This window comes from Bactrocera dorsalis, chromosome 1 (genome assembly GCF_023373825.1).
Source record: "Bactrocera dorsalis isolate Fly_Bdor chromosome 1, ASM2337382v1, whole genome shotgun sequence".
Lineage (NCBI taxonomy): Eukaryota > Metazoa > Arthropoda > Insecta > Diptera > Tephritidae > Bactrocera > Bactrocera dorsalis.
The window spans coordinates 40,732,372-40,749,774 of record NC_064303.1 but is presented as its reverse complement, the minus strand read 5'-3'; the positions used below and the strand labels follow the sequence as shown (position 1 = coordinate 40,749,774).

The window sequence follows — 17,403 nt, the reverse complement described above, 5'->3', positions numbered from 1 at the left end:
CATTTCTTGAGATGAATTGTTGTCCGAAGTTTTCCCTCAAAATGGCCATAGAATCGCGAGCTGTGTGGCATGTAGCGCCATCTTGTTGAAACCACATGTCAACCAAGTTCAGTTCTTCCATTTTTGGCAACAAAAAGTTTGTTAGCATCGAACGATAGCGATCGCCATTCACCGTAACGTTGCGTCCAACAGCATCTTTGAAAAAATACGGTCCAATGATTCCACCAGCGTACAAACCACACCAAACAGTGCATTTTTCGGGATGCATGGGCAGTTCTTGAACGGCTTCTGGTTGCTCTTCACCCCAAATGCGGCAATTTTGCTTATTTACGTAGCCATTCAACCAGAAATGAGCCTCATCGCTGAACAAAACACGCGCGCGAAACACATTTCGAACCGAACACTGATTTTGGTAATAAAATTCAATGATTTGCAAACGTTGCTCGTTAGTAAGTCTATTCATGATGAAATGTCAAAGCATACTGAGCATCTTTCTCTTTGACACCATGTCTGAAATCCCACGTGATCTGTCAAATACTAATGCATGAAAATCCTAACCTCAAAAAAATCACCCTTTATAATATCACATTTGATATGAAGCCAAATATAATCTGTGAGATGAGGTGAAACGATTTTGCTGTGAAACAGATGATTTACAAAATAAAACAAGACAAAATAAAGAAATGGACAACCAAGAAAAGTAAGTCATTATGCAAATCTATTAAATTTCATTAATTTTTAGGATTTAAAAATGTGAAAGAACAATTTAGGAGCCGCTGCAGCATTACAGCATATTATTTACACATAAATATCTTTTTATCCGCACAAGTATTAAATACATACATACATATTTACAAATAACATTTTGTCCGAATTATTTAAACATAAGTATGTACAACAGTCGGCATAATTATTTTGACGAAAACAAAAGGTTTAAGTTTTTATGTAACTTTGCAGTGGTTTAACATAACTCAATGATTTTTTTTCTGTATTATATAGTGCTAATACAAACTTAAAAATAATGAATTTAACATTTTGTCATATGAACTTCAAAAAATATAAGCTAAAGTAATTTTCATGTTGTGGCCTAAGTATTTTGACAAGTACCTTTTTATGTGAATAACAAAGTTTAAACTTAAAAAAGGAATTTAGTAAAATATATAATTTCCTTTAGTTTTAATAACTTTTTCCAGGCGTCCCGGTACTGAATCGATTAAATTTTGGATGATCTATGGAGATATCTGTTCCCAAAGGGAACTGACCTCAGAAATTGTCTCCTCTTTGGTTTTATTCAACGATACTGTTCTTTTACGTTTCATAAGAGGCCAGACGTTTTCAATTATATTTAAATCTGGACTTTGAGGTGGCCAGTCCAAAGAGGTAACACCAACATCCTTCAAAAATGTTGTAATCATCTTGGCTTTGTGGCATGGGGCGTTATCCTGTTGCAGAATGAGGGATTGACCAATAAGCCTGTCTCCAGAAGTAAATGCATTAACTTCTAGAACCCGTAAATATTGGCCTTGGTTCATCGAGCCAGTGAACGAACGAATATTTAAAGTTTGAAATGCCAACTTTATGAATATGTAATGGTTATTTCTGAGAGACGAAAATTAGTTGGTGAAATTTATTTTGAATGAAAAAACGAAAATTCCTATGTAAAATGTATGGGAACCTAAAAAAAAAATAGCGACCTCTTAGAGTTAAGCTACAGCGTCTAGCTTGAGAGAGGATTTTTTTTGTGAATCACTAACATTTGAGGTGGTAAGAGTTAAATAAAATTCCAAAAAATTTTTTTGAAACACCTTAATATAAATACTTATATTTATAATAAATAAGTAGTTCCTCCATTAAATTTTAATAAAATAATTGCAAATTTCTCTAAAAATATTAAAATTAACATAATAAACGCAACCGAATTTGCATTGTGAGGTTTGCTATCAGACATCACAAATTTGTGAGGACATTGTGAGCATTTGTGCTTTTTAAAACACCTCCACATACGGAAAACATCAAACAAAAATCAAAACCTCACAATTTTCAATTTCAATGAGTTTGTGCAATCTGTTACCTCCGTCTTGTAGGGTAGTTTAGTTCACCTAACGGTTGTTTGTATTACCTCAAAATAATCGAGTTACATATAGTGTTACACACATATATATATATATGTACATATAAATGATCAGGAGGATGAACCAAGCTATTCAAGATAAAATATCATACATATGTATATAAAGTGCAAAGTAAAGGTGCAATAAATTAATAACTAAATACGTCTGAAGCATAAATTTTTACGCTCGAGATGGAATGAAACGGCTTAGAGGGATCCGGGGTCAAAATTGAGCAATGGGCGTGACACCGCCCTCCTTTAGGTGGAATCAAATATTTCCAAACATTCTTCTGACATTTCTATGTTACAGTGTAAAAATGAGCAAAATCGGGCTACAAACACATCTACTTCCCATATAATACATTTTTAAATTTCATTTGATCTTTTCAATTTCTGGAATACAAATCTAAAAACAATTAGTATAACTTGACTAACAGATAAAACTTTCCACAAAAATTGTCTTTAAGGTACATATGTATGTATATCACCTTCTGGCGTTATTTATAATGAAGTAAGTCGCAATTTACGTATACATTTTTAACCCTCGTCGAGACCAACGGTCTGATACACTTAGTCGAGACCAATGGTGCTTGGCTAGGCCCCTATGTGTTTACATACATTTGTATGGAAATACGTGTTGTATTTACGCTCATATATGTACAATATAGATAGATTTTTGAAATTTCTTACCTCTCAATTTGATTGAAATCAAATTTACCGCTTTGTTCACACTTGGCGTAGCAAAAGCGTTCACAAAAAATGTAACATTTTGAGAAAAAATACATTTTTTCTTAACCTTTTAAAGCGCTCTAGCGGCTAAAGTATTTGACTTAGGTTGGTCAAATAAATTGAACCGGTTGGGTAATTTAAAGAGCTTTCAGGAAATGTATAATTCCAAGGCCCAATTGCCCCCAAGGCCCCACCGGGGGCGTGGCAATAAGCGAAAATGGGTTTTCACCATGTCCCCCCCTTTGTTTCACTACAGTTGGGGAGGTATGGGGCCGGGGGAGATCAAAACCATTTTGCGAGTTAGTTCGCCCCTGGGGCTTTCAGGGAAGCCCTCAACCTTCCCTCTATCTCTACCAGGGCGTCGCAATAGCGTTCACAAAAAATGTAACAGTTTGAGAAAAAATACATTTTTTCTTAACCTTTAAAACGCTCTAGCGGCTAAAGTATTTGACCTAGATAAACATACAAACCAATTTGGACATGTAATGAACATGAAAACAGATAAATTAACCGTGCGAAGTGATAGAAACATTCCAAAGTTCATATATTTTCATACAAAACATATGGGGTCTAGCCAAGCACCATTGGTCTCGACTAAGGTGTAATATTATAACATCCTTTTTTCGTCCTTTTCGATACGATATCCTTGAATTTTTTTTTCTGAATTCTATAGACAATAAAATTCTAGGAAGCTACCTGGAAGCGCAAGTCGTTTGTTACACTCTAAATATATTTAAATAACATTTAAAAACAAAATATGCCTGGCCAGACCCTTGGTCTCGACGAGGGTTAACATACATACATACATATGTGCAAAATGAACACTTTGTGTTTTGTTTGGCACCAAGTTAACATATCAGTAGAAAAAGCGGAGATAAAATTTTAAAGTTAGTACTGTACATAAATAAAGGCTTAAGCGAAAAAATACATACATATGTACATATGTATGTAAGTAGGAAAATGCCCCGTGGAAAAAGAATGAGTCAATCTGGCATGAAAGTTTGCCGAATTACTTTTTAATACGCTTTTATTAGCTTCACTTGTATGTATGTATGTTTGTTTGTAACTCTTTTAAGTGGTACTGAAACCTAGAATATTTGAGCGATACTGTAAGAAGGGGATAGTAAGTTTAAGCAGCTCACTAAAAAGATGCGCTTAAAAGTATGCAACATCTACATAAAACTAGTTTTGGTGACATTCGAATAGCATATGTATAGTATATACTGAAATATATGTATACCCTTAAAGAAAGTATACTTTATATAGATATATGTATGTATGTATATATAACCGCGCACCAGAAGAAATAATATCAAATAATGCAAAACATGTGACTTTTAGGTAGTAAAAAAATTAATACTTATAATAGAATTTTTGTAGTAAGAAAAAAAATCAGATACGAGTTTTCAAAACGCGTCCGAAAAGCAACTGCAATAGAAAATCCTTTGTTTTAAACTTTGGCTGTCACGTCGATGTGAGCTTTTCAAAAATTGTCACCGAATCTAATGGCGGAGAATACGATTTAAGTTATATTCGTTCATATTTCACAATATTGGTAAATCTCAAAAAAGAAAAAATAGATTCTTTCAATATAAAATAAGGACTCGTAAAAATTTAAAATACACAAAGAACAAAGACTGTTCAAAGTTGAAAGGTAAAACCGCATGTAACAGTGAAGCTTTAGAAGAAATGATTCGATTAATAAGTAATAATTCGTAAAGTCGTCAACAGAACTTGGTCGCAAATAATATAACAATTAGTCAATGAAAGGTTACGTGTAGATATTAAATGCTGCCTAATTATCGATTTACTTAACCAATACTACATGTCATAGTTCATATTTTAACAAAGTTGGAGTTTCTCACATCAAACTAAAAAATTAAAAATAAATATAGTTTAAAAAAACTAAAAAACACGCTTTTAAAGCATATCAAACTAAAAAGTGAAAAATAATTCTTTGTATAAGCTAACAATAATAATAAAGGAAAAATTCCTGCAATATTGTGAGAAAAGCGTGGGGTGCTTTTGTTACATATTTTTCATATATCGAGCATTCCACGCTATTTTCATTTAAGCAGTGATGATAAGAGCAAACGGCGCATTCAGCAGCTATCAACTAATAGTCACATGGTCATTATGCGTGATATGAGTTACAGTCAAATAAAACCGGTTCTTGGTCCAAATGGAAGTGTTCATCAAATAATAAGAACAGAATTATGCCTTAAATATAAAAATCGAATGACGCTGTCTTGCCTAAAGCAACCGGATAAAATACACGAATTCCATTTTATGAAAAAGAGTTCGAATCTATGGTTTTCATAAATATTGAAGGGATTTGAGACGCCCAACGGAAGCATGACATACGAGTTCATTTTCATCAAAAGTCCAAAATATGATTTGTGCCAGTCAAAATTAATGCAGAAATCTAAGTTGAATTTTTGCTGATTTACATGTTGATGAATGGATTTTTCAGCAAGGCAATGCACCGATCCATGCAGCGAAGAAGACAAAGGCATTCATTAACTCTCGCAAAATTGTATTACTGGAGTGGTTTGCCGTAGAGGATTCTTTCAGGCAAGATTTATGCATCTTCCAAGCAATGTGACAGTCTTAAGGGGGATAAAAAAAAATGAAAAACATTTTTACCATCAATTTTTTTATATGTTTTTTATTGACATTTTAATAATATAAAAAAATTGCTAGAAAAAAACAAAATTCGTCGAGATACGGGCCGGGGGAGTGGGGTCTTAAAAAAAAATGGTGCGTCCTGGTTGACGTGATTTCAACCCTTGTAGAGATCTAAAACACAAAAAACAGGAAGATTCTTCATTAGTAAGGATGTCGTTATCGGGATGACCATTTTCAAAAAAAAAAATAACAAAATGGCGTCGACTTGAAAAAAAATTTTTTTTTACCCGATTTTTTCGATTTTTTCGAGTTTTTTAAAAATACTTCAAATAAAAATTTTTGGAAATCCAAAGCAGAAACGATGGAGCATTGTACTATAAAGAAGGTACATATATACCAAATTTCAAAGGAATCTTGAAATATCATGTCAACCACCTCAAAAAAAAGTAGTTTCGCGAAAAACGCGTTTAAAGATTAGGAGACAATTCTAGTGAACATGGACGCCACGTCACAAAATCGGCTGTATCTCCGAAAATAAGTCGAATTCTCGAAAACTCCTTCCAAGGTCATATTTTTGAAAGTCTAAACTTTCAAATTATGCAAAAAAATTTGATTTTTTCAAAATCCTAGACCAGAATACCGAAGAAGTAAAATTAAATAACAAAAATACATTCGAAAATGGATTGTGTTACTCTTACATATTATCGGCAAAAATTTAAAGTTTTATTTACTTTCGAATGTATTTTTGTTATTTAATATTACTTCTAGCCGTCTGCCGAAACAAGCTTTAACTTGATTGAGGTATCGTCACGAAACTTTGGGCCCTATTATGAGTTGCATTCGATCTTCGACAACGATCATAAATGCTGGTCGAACGAATTTGCATTTGGTATTACGACGCTCATTCGATGAAGATTAGCGTTATTGTGAATTGCAATCATTTTGAATGTTCACGATAGTATATATCTGTCAGATAAAACTAACAAATATTTTATAAATAAAGAAAATATAAATATAAGTTAAAATAAAATATGACTAGGACTGAGTTGTGGTTTGGCGACTCTTCAGAGGAGGAAGAAATCTTACTGGAATTGGCTAGAAATAGAAAGAAGCTAAGGGACGCTTCTAACCCTTTGGAATTGGATTCCGCTACGTAAGTACAATGCTATTTGTTAGAGGTTTCTACATGTTCAACATTTAAGAAATTTTATTTGTAGATTTATAAAAAACTTCCGTTTGTCGAAAGAGGCGTTTGTTGATTTGCTGTCCGCTACAGAGGAGATGCTGCAGCGATGCACATGAGCGAAATCTATTCCCAATATTCTAAAATTGGCAACAGCTTTACGATTTTGTGCTCAGGGATCGTATCAACTTAGTATAGGGAATGAAAACATGCTTGGACTTGCACAGCCCACGGTGTCTGTGGTACTATCTGAGGTACTCGATGCCCTGGAGAATTTCATTTGCCAAAGATGGATAAAATTCAATTATACCGAGGCTGAAATGCAACAAGCAAAATTACATTTTTATAGTAAAACCAAATTTCCTGGGGACTTTCGACCTGCATAAAATTAACAAAAATAGTATAAATTAATTATTTGTTACCATAAAGCAATAAATAAACGCAAAAAACCTACATTTTCACAAATTTTCATTCACTACGCTACGTTGTCGATAGGTAAATTCTGTTCGACAGCCATTTCGATGCTCAACGAAAATTTCGACAGGGTTGCATAGCTCTTAATACGAATTTGACATTCGATTTTCGATAGCCAGCGAATAGCGAAAATCGAATGCAACTCATAATAGGGGCCTTTGTACACGTGTTTCTGGGTTAAATCGAAAGGGCAAGTTCGTAGATGGGCGAATCGAACTACTGCTACATCCACAGCTATTGATACAAACAAAGGGCTATATATACATACATACATATAAAACCTGCCGGATTGTTCTGCAGGCACAGTTTAGTAAGCTAAGATAATAAGTAATAAACTGTTAAGTTATTGGAATTAGAAATAAAGATGAGTGTATAGCCATTAAATTGGGACCTTTATTAATCAACCCAGTTAGAGAACTCAAAAGTGAGTTATAAGGTGAACGATTTATCGAAAAATCCGATGTCGAAAATGTCAATTGTCTTCAGACCAAGGTAAAGACCAATTCCATTCTAATTCAGCGCTAAATCACATAATGTTTAAGAAAACTTGTCCATTTAGTTTCAATAAAATATTTCTATTCCATTCTATTAGTTAATGAGAAGGTGAAGCCACTTGTGTTAGTTTACAAAAAAAAAAGAATCAAAACGCATTGCTTTTTGAGGGACAAATACTATTGAATTTGAGCTGTGCATCAGGGAAATCTACCGAGTCCAATCGACAGTCAGCCTTGTGGAAAGACAAAGAAAGTCGGCTGGCAAGGTTATGGCATCACTCTTTCGGGATTCACATGGTATAATATTCATCGACTGATTACTGAGCCAGTTATCACCCATTGTACTGCGTATTTGCTTGCAGTTCTATACTACTATTCCAAATATTCAGCAATTGTATTATTTTTGAGGAAGAATCAGTTTGAAATAGTACGCATATAACTACTTTATCGTTTCCGTTTAAATATTGCACTGCTCTGCGTAATGCTTTGAATTATTTATGTATGTATTGTTACAAAAGTAGTAGTAAGATGTATTTGTATTGCTATATGCATCCCTTATTATGAACAATAGCTGTAGGTATATGGAATAGCATTTGTCTTGTTATAGACATCTGGCGCCGCGAAACAATAGACATCTGGCGCCGCACTGTCTGCTTGTCTACTTAAACAATTGCTGAGTCTGGCGCCGCGGCTGTCTGCTTGCGTCTGGCGCCGTATAGCATTATGTTCTGGTAATTTCCAGACGCAATATTCTAGAAGGACACGTCGGCATCAGCGAGAAGTGCGTGGCTATATAAGCCGTGGCAACGCCAACGTAATCAATCAGTTGTAAGAGTAAACTGCTATAGTGTAGACGAGTTGCGAAATAAAGAGTTGTTGAATTAAATTAAACAGTGTTGATTTTATTTGTCAATCCAGAGAAACGAACCTAACAAAGTAAACTAGCAAGCAGTAAATTCGTAACAATTGGTGTCAGAAGTGGGATTGTCAAATAATCCAATTTCAAGATGGTTAAATTCGGAGAATTGAGAATTCAGCAATTAAAAAAGGAACTGGAGGAGCGTAATTTGCCGATAAGCGGGCAAAAGGCGGATCTGCAGGCACGATTACGTGAAGCAATGGAAGCGGATGGAATTAATGTGGACGAGTTCGAATTTGTTGGGCCAGAAACTTCTACAAAGGTAGAAGAAAAAGTAGAAGAACAACGAACATCATCGAGTGTGGACATGAACATGCTGTTAGTGGCTATACAGAAAATAGCTGAAAATACAGAAAATGCAGTGCAAACAGGAAATCGTCTGGCACAGCAAATAGCTGAAAATGCAGAAAAGGCAGTGCAAACAGAAAATCGTCTGGCACAGCAAATGACGCAAATAGCTGAAAATACATCACAGTTAGAGTCTCGCCTTACACAACAAATAACTGAAAATAATACGCAGTTAGAAAAGCGTTTGGTACAACAGATTACAGAAAGTAATACACAAGTGCAAGAGAAAGTTTCAAAATTGGAAGACGAATTAAGCACGTTAAAAAATGACGAAGAAAATTTGAAATCAGAAGTTCTTCATTTGAGTAATCGGATGCGAGAACTGCAACTGCATGGCCCTGCACCATCAACAAATAATCCAAGATTGAAGGCGCCCACATTCGATGGAAGTATTCCATTTCAAATTTTCAAACTTCAGTTTGAAAAGACAGCAATGGCCAATAATTGGAATGCAGCGGACAAAGTAGCGTCCTTGTTTGTATCATTGAAAGGACCTGCGGCAGAAATCCTTCAGACTATTCAAGACTGTGAACGGGACAACTATGAGGCATTGATGAGTGCGATAGAAAGACGATATGGTAGTGAGCACCGGAAACAAATATACCAGATCGAACTGCAAAATAGGGGTCAGAAAATGAACGAGTCATTGCAAGAGTTCGCAACTGAAATAGAACGACTGGCTCATTTGGCAAATGCAGATGCACCTGTGGATTACATTGAGAGGGTAAAAATTCAAAGCTTCATAAATGGAATTCGTGATGTGGACACCAAACGCGCCACATATGCATTGCCAAAAAGAACGTTTGCTGAAACGGTTTCGCACGCCCTCACACAGGAAACAGCTTCTCTACTAAGTAAACCAGCACACAAAGTACAAAGGGTTGAAATGGAACAACCGGCGCTGATGGAAGAAATATTGAAGACTCTGAAGGCAATTGCTACACCGCGAGTAAATACAACAGGAAGATGTTTCAACTGTGGAAAAGCGGGTCACTTTGCCCGAAATTGCAATATAAAAGTAAGCCCATCAAAACGGAAACAACCAACAGATAACGAGGACGAGGCATCCACATCTCACAAGTCGTTAAACTAAAACGGAACAGTTCAAAGGGGCGTGAGCTGGTTCCCACAACTATTTGCCCCGCCATCTCGATATCACAAATAGGTCGCCATGACAACAATCTTACTATCAACGGCATCGTAAATGGACGACTGTCAACGCTTACTTTGGATACTGGTGCCACACATTCAATTATCCGACCGGATGTGGTAAGAGGAACGGTTGAACCATTAGTCGGTTGCAAGCTTCGAACGGCCACCGGGGAGGAAGCAGCTGTCGCGGGAAAAGTGTTTTGCGAAGTGATGATTGGTACCCTGGAAGTTAATCACACCTTCATCGTAGCAGAAATCACGGATGAAATTATAATGGGAGTAGATTTCATGATTGATCACGGGGTTACTTTGGATTTAAACAAGCAAATGCTGTTTTGCCAGAACATGGAGATGCCTATAAACACCGGATATGTGACCAACTTTGAAAGTAAGAGGGTAATTGTTGATGATAATCAGAGTATTCCACCAAAATCTGAGGCGATTGTATGGGCTAAAGTGAATGGAGGAGGTGGGACTAAAGAACTGTGGATTGTGGAACCAACAAAAATAGATACACTCATATTGGTAGGAAGAACGCTTGTGAAAACTAGAGAAGACGCCACCATTCCGGTCAGAGCAGTGAATGAATTCAACACGCCTATAAGGCTGAAGAAAGGAGCAGTAATTGGACAGTGCCAGAATGTAAGTGCAATAGCACGATGCGAACGGTCAGAACAGAAGCCTACTATTGAGCCTCAGCAGATAAGTCCTACACTCCTAAATAATTTACTGAACGAACTGCATGGAAATGAAAAATTAAAAGGAGAAAAACTATTAGAAAAATACGCATCCATATTTGCAAACGAAGGAAACACAGGAAGAACCGGCATTGTCAAACATCGCATAAATACTGGAGACGCTAAACCAATCCGAAAAGCTCCGCGTAGAGTTCCATTAGCAAAACGTGAGGATGCTAACAAAATTATTGAAGACATGCACAAAAACGGTGTAATCGAACCTTCAATAAGTCCATGGAGCTCACCCATCGTCGTAGTTAAAAAGAAAGATGGTAGCACCCGTTTCTGCGTAGATTATAGGAAGTTGAATGATGTCACAAAGAAAGACAGTTATCCTCTACCGAGAATCGACGATACCTTAGACACCTTGTCTGGAGCAAAATGGTTTTCTACATTAGATCTACAAAGTGGATATTGGCAAGTCGAGATTGATGAACGTGACCGTGAAAAGACCGCTTTCAGTATGGGCGACGGGTTATGGGAATTCTCTGTGATGCCATTTGGGTTACGTAATGCGCCTGCAACGTTCGAGCGACTGATGGAACATGTGTTAAAAGGACTCAACTGGAAGACATGTTTGGTGTATCTTGATGACATTATCATCATGGGAAAAAGTTTTGATGATCATCTGAAAAATCTAGAGGAAAAAAGTGTTCATTATGGAAGAAGCAGGTCACATATCTCGGACATAAAGTGTCAACTGAGGGGATTCACACCGAGGAAGGAAAAATAAAAGCAGTCAAAGATTGGCCTCGACCCACCAACATACATGAACTCCGCAGCTTCCTTGGCTTATGCACGTATTACCGCCGTTTTGTATCTGGATTTGCGAACGTGGCTAGAAGTTTACATGATTTAACAAAGAAGAATCGCCCGTTTGTATGGCAGTTGGAACAAGAAAAAGCGTTTGAGCAGCTTAAAGAACTACTTTGTACGGCGCCGATGTTGGCTTATCCAATACCTGGAAAGAAATTCATCCTGGATACAGATGCGAGCGCTTATGGAATTGGAGGTGTCCTGTCTCAGCTCATCGACGGACAAGAAAGAGTAATTGGGTATTACAGCAGAGTGCTAGGGAAACCAGAGAAAAACTACTGTGTGACGCGAAAAGAACTACTAGCTGTGGTGGAATGTGTAAAACATTTCCACAAGTATTTGTATAGACAACGATTCTTGCTGAGGACTGATCATGCAGCATTAAAATGGTTATTACAGTTTAAGAATCCGGAAGGCCAAATTGCACGATGGATCGAAAGATTACAGAATTACGACTTCGAAACGGAACATCGAAAGGGGATTCACCACAAAAATGCGGATGCATTATCACGTCGCCCTTGTCCACTGGAATGTAAACATTGCTCCAAATCAGAAGGAAAAGAAGGTATAATCGACGTGCGATTACTGAATATAGAACCGGAAGATGATTGGACTCCTCACCGCATCAGAATCAATCAGCTGGAGGACCCTGATCTTGCAAAGCTGGTAATGGCCAAAGAAAATAGGGTACGACCACCAAAGGAACAAATAAGTAGCGAGAGTCCAACTGCAAAAGCATATTGGGCCCAATGGAACTGCATAAACCTCGTTAATGGATACCTTCATCGTACCTGGGAAAGCGAAGATGGCAAACAGTCTCGTCTGCTGATCATAGTACCGAAGTCCATGATCCCGAAAGTATTGAAAGAATATCACAATGGACCTAGTGGAGGGCACCTTGGGATTACAAAAACTATTGAGAAGATTAAACAACGGTTCTACTGGATCGGTTGTCGAGATTCCATAGCAGAATGGATAAGTAATTGCGTAGAGTGCATGGCAGCTAAAAGTCCTAAAGCCAAAAGTCGCGGTAGGCTACAACAGTACAACGTGGGATCACCATTTGAACGAGTCGCAATGGATGTTGCAGGTCCGTTTCCAACCAGTACGGCCGGAAACAAATATCTACTGGTTGTCATGGACTATTTCAGTAAATGGCCAGAAGTATATGCCTTACCAAACCAAGAAGCAAAGACAGTAGCCGAAGCGTTTGTAGAAAATTGGATAACAAGGTTCGGAGTGCCCGTCGAATTACACTCAGATCAAGGCAGGAATTTCGAATCTTCCATTTTCCAAGAAGTCTGTACATTATTGGGCATCCACAAGACACGGACAACAGCGTTACACCCACAATCAGATGGGATGGTAGAGAGATTCAATCGAACGCTCGAAGAACATCTGCGGAAAATCGTCGATAAAGATCAACGGAATTGGGACAAGTGCATCCAGATGTTCCTGCTGGCGTATCGTTCAGCGAAGCACGAGACAACTGGTTACACGCCAGCAAAGATTATTTTCGGATCTGATCTGCGACTCCCTGCTGATCTTAAGTTTGGAACGAATCCTACAGCTGTAAGAAATGATGGAGATTATTGTTCTGCCTTAAAGGAAGAAATGAATGAATTGCATCTAATGGTAAGACAGCATACGCATCTGATGAGCAATAAGATGAAGGACCGGTTCGATCAAGCGGCAAATTCAAAAGGTTTTGAAGAAGGTGATCTGGTCCTGTTGTACAATCCACTTCGAAAGAAAGGCTTGTCCCCGAAACTGCAGACAGCCTGGGAAGGACCCTATATGGTGATGAAACGACTTAATGACGTGGTATACCGCATACAAAGAAATGGAAAAGCACGATGTAAAATGAAAGTAGTACATTTGGAGAGGCTCGCCCCATTTGGTTCAAGAGGATTTGTGCCTAATCGGGACGATTAGGCTTTAGTGGAGGGCAGTGTTACAAAAGTAGTATTAAGTTGTATTTGTATTGCTATATGCATCCCTTATTATGAACAATAGCTGTAGGTATATGGAATAGCATTTGTCTTGTTGTAGACATCTGGCGCCGCACTGTCTGCTTGTCTACTTAAACAATTGCTGAGTCTGGCGCCGCGGCTGTCTGCTTGCGTCTGGCGCCGTATAGCATTATGTTCTGGTAATTTCCAGACGCAATATTCTAGAAGGACACGTCGGCATCAGCGAGAAGTGCGTGGCTATATAAGCCGTGGCAACGCCAACGTAATCAATCAGTGCTAAGAGTAAACTGCTATAGTGTAGACGAGTTGTGAAATAAAGAGTTGTTGAATTAAATTAAACAGTGTTGATTTTATTTGTCAATCCAGAGAAACGAACCTAACAAATTAAACTAGCAAGCAGTAAATTCGTAACAGTATGTATATCTTAAATCATAATAGACCTTCTTATCAACACTGCAGTTAATCCGCTATTTTTTATGTTAGATGTCGCGTTTGGATTGTTATGAATGCAATTACGTCCTTCGCCCATAATCTAGCAAAGTAGCCGCAATACCTTGACGACGAAAATGTCAATGCCATTTTATGTTGTGATATTTAAAACAAAAAAACTGTTGGGCAATAATCAGTATAACCCATATTCTAAGTTTGCACGCATAAAAAAATATTATTCTCCCTCATTAACTCTGTGTTATTTTTTTACTTTTTTCTTTCTTTTTTTTAAAGTAATAAAATTTTAAAATTATTCTTATATGAATTTAAAATACATGCTTATGATTTGAAATATAATTTAAGAATTGTATTGAGTTTTAACAAAAATAGATTAAAAGTATCCTATCGTTCATCTATTATTGAGTCATAAATAGTGTAACTAACACGACTTACCTTTATATCTTAATATATAAAAATCATGTGTCACGTTGTTTGTTTGCGATGGACTCCTAAACTACTGAACCGATTTTAATGAAATTTTTAACACTGTGTGCAGTTTGGTCCAACTTGAAAGATAGGATAGTTTATAACTCTCCTTATAGTCGCATTATTTATTTATTGCAAATTATTTGTTTATTATTAGCAAAGAGCTATCCACCAGTTGGTGGCGCTAACAGCGGTATTGAGTAAGTGCGGTATGTTACAGTAGATGGCGCTACAAACATTAAAAACATTAAATGAAAATGCGTTGTTTGAAGTTTATATTATTTGTGGTAAAGTTATACGAGTCTATGACTTCCAAAAAAAAAAATAAAAAATTGGGCGGAGCGAAGTTCGCCGGGTCAGCTAGTATGTATGTATATAGATTGTTATTTTCTTGTTTTAATATTAATCATTTTTATATTTTATGAATTTTATTTTTTGATATATAAAATTTATTTGGGTAAAGAAATTTAATTTTGTATTATTCCATAATATGGATGGATGGAGTCATGTGTAGAAGTTCACGCAAGTGAGGAAAGTTCTCTGATCGCCATTCACTTGGGAGTGGCCAGAAACGATTCTTTTACATATGACTCAAGCAGCTCTCGATTTCCGGTCTTTGACCAAGTATCCTCTGGGTAGCCTAAGAACATCCGTTTGAAGGCGAGCTAAGGTGAGAAGGCGAAATATCCCCTACATAGGGTTGTGCGCTGGATTTGGGACCCGCCACGTAAAAAAACAACCCCAGCGAATAGTAACAACCAGCCTCGGATGAGAGACCCCCCTTTTGATGACGACCATGGAAAACGAAATAAGGACTACGAATTGAGGGCATGCAGCTGACATCACCGCCGTCCAAGAAATGCGACGGACGGGACAAGGACAAAGACGAGTAGGTCTTTGTGGCATTTACTACAGTGGCCATATAAAGGAGCGCAAGTTTGGTGTGGGATTCGTGGTGGGAGAGAGACTCAGTCGCCGAGTACTATCATTCACTCCGGTGAATGAACGTCTAGCCACAATCTGCATCAAAGCGAGGTTCTTCAACATATCGCTGATTTGCGCCCACGCCCCGACGGAAGAGAAGGACGATGTGACCAAAGATGACTTTTATGAGCGCTTGGAGCTCGCTTATGAGAGCTGCCCCCGCCACGATGTCAAAATCGTGCTAGGCGACTTCAACGCCAGGGTGGGCAAATAAGGTATCTTTGGCACTACGGTCGGTAAATTCAGTCTCCACGAGGAAACCTCCCCAAATGGGTTGAGGCTGATCGACTTCGCCGGGGCCCGAAATATGGTTATCTGTAGTACTAGATTCCAGCATAAGAAGATTCATCAAGCTACCTGGCTGTCTCCGGATCGAAAAACCACCAACCAGATCGATCATGTTGTGATAGACGGAAGACACGTCTCCAGTGTTTTAGATGTGCGTGCGCTCCGAGGTCCTAACATCGACTCGGAGCACTATCTTGTTGCAGCTAAGATTCGCACCCGCCTCTGTGCAGTAAAAAACGTACGCCAACAAACACAAGGAAGGTTCGACGTCGAGAAGCTGCAATCGCAACTCACGCTGAACGATTTTCTACTCGACTTGCACTCCTGCTCTCTGAAAGCACTCGTCAACAACTCGGTATAAGGGAACTGTGGGACGGCATTTCAAACTCCTTACGTACAGCTGCAACCGAAACCATTGGTTTTCGGAAAATGCAAAAGAACAGCTGGTACGACGAGGAGTGCCGTGTCGCAGCGGAGAGAAAACAGGCTGCCTACCTCGCAACGTTACGATCGACCACAACACGTGCGGGATGGGATAGATACCGAGAGTTGAAGAGGGAAGCGAGACGCATTTGTAGACAGAAAAAGAAAGAGGCCGAAATGCGTGAGTACGAAGAGCTTGATAAGCTGGCCGACAGGGGTAATGCTCGAAAATTCTACGAAAAGATGCGGCGGCTTACAGAAGGTTTCAAGACCGGAGCATACTCTTGTAGAACCCCCCAAGGTGATCTAGTCACCGATGCCCAGAGCATACTTAAATTATGGAGGGAACACTTCTCCAGCCTGCTGAATGGCAGTGAACACACAACGCCAGGAGAAGACGAACCCGATTCCCCAATCGATGACGATGGAGAAGACGTTCCATTGCCCGACCAAGAAGAAGTTCGAATAGCAATTACCCGCCTGAAGAACAACAAAGCGGCGGGGGCGGATGGATTGCCAGCCGAGCTATTCAAACACGGCGGCGAAGAACTGATAAGGAGCATGCATCAGCTTCTTTGCAAAATATGGTCGGACGAAAGCATGCCCAACGATTGGAATTTAAGTGTGCTATGCCCAATCCATAAAAAAGGAGACCCCACAATCTGCGCCAACTACCGTGGGATTAGCCTCCTTAATATCGCGTATAAGGTTCTATCGAGCGTATTGTGTGAAAGATTAAAGCCCACCGTCAACAAACTGATTGGACCTTATCAGTGTGGCTTTAGACCTGGTAAATCGACAACTGACCAGATATTCACCATGCGCCAAATCTTGGAAAAGACCCGTGAAAGGAGAATCGACACACATCACCTCTTCGTCGATTTCAAAGCTGCTTTCGACAGTACGAAAAGGAGCTGCCTTTATGCCGCAATGTCTGAATTTGGTATCCCCGCAAACCTAATACGGCAGTGTAAACTGACGTTGAGCGGGACCAAAAACTCCGTCAGGATCGGGAAGGACCTCTCCGAACCATTCGATACCAAACGAGGTTCCAGACAAGGCGACTCCCCATTGTGCGATTTCTTCAATCTGCTGCTGGAGAAAATAGTTCGAGCTGCAGAACTTAATCGAGCAGGTACAATCTTTTATAAGAGTGTACAGCCGCTGGCGTATGCCGATGATATTGATATCATCGGTCTCAACACCCGCGCCGTTAGTTCTGCTTTCTCG

The 17,403-nt window shown here is 38.5% G+C and overlaps 1 protein-coding gene across 1 annotated transcript in view; it reads left to right on the top strand.

Moving 5' to 3' along the window:
• Nucleotides 1-17,403, top strand: part of LOC105228524 (ATP-binding cassette sub-family G member 4) — an 81,576-nt gene that overhangs the window by 40,859 nt on the left and 23,314 nt on the right. The window lies entirely within an intron of this gene.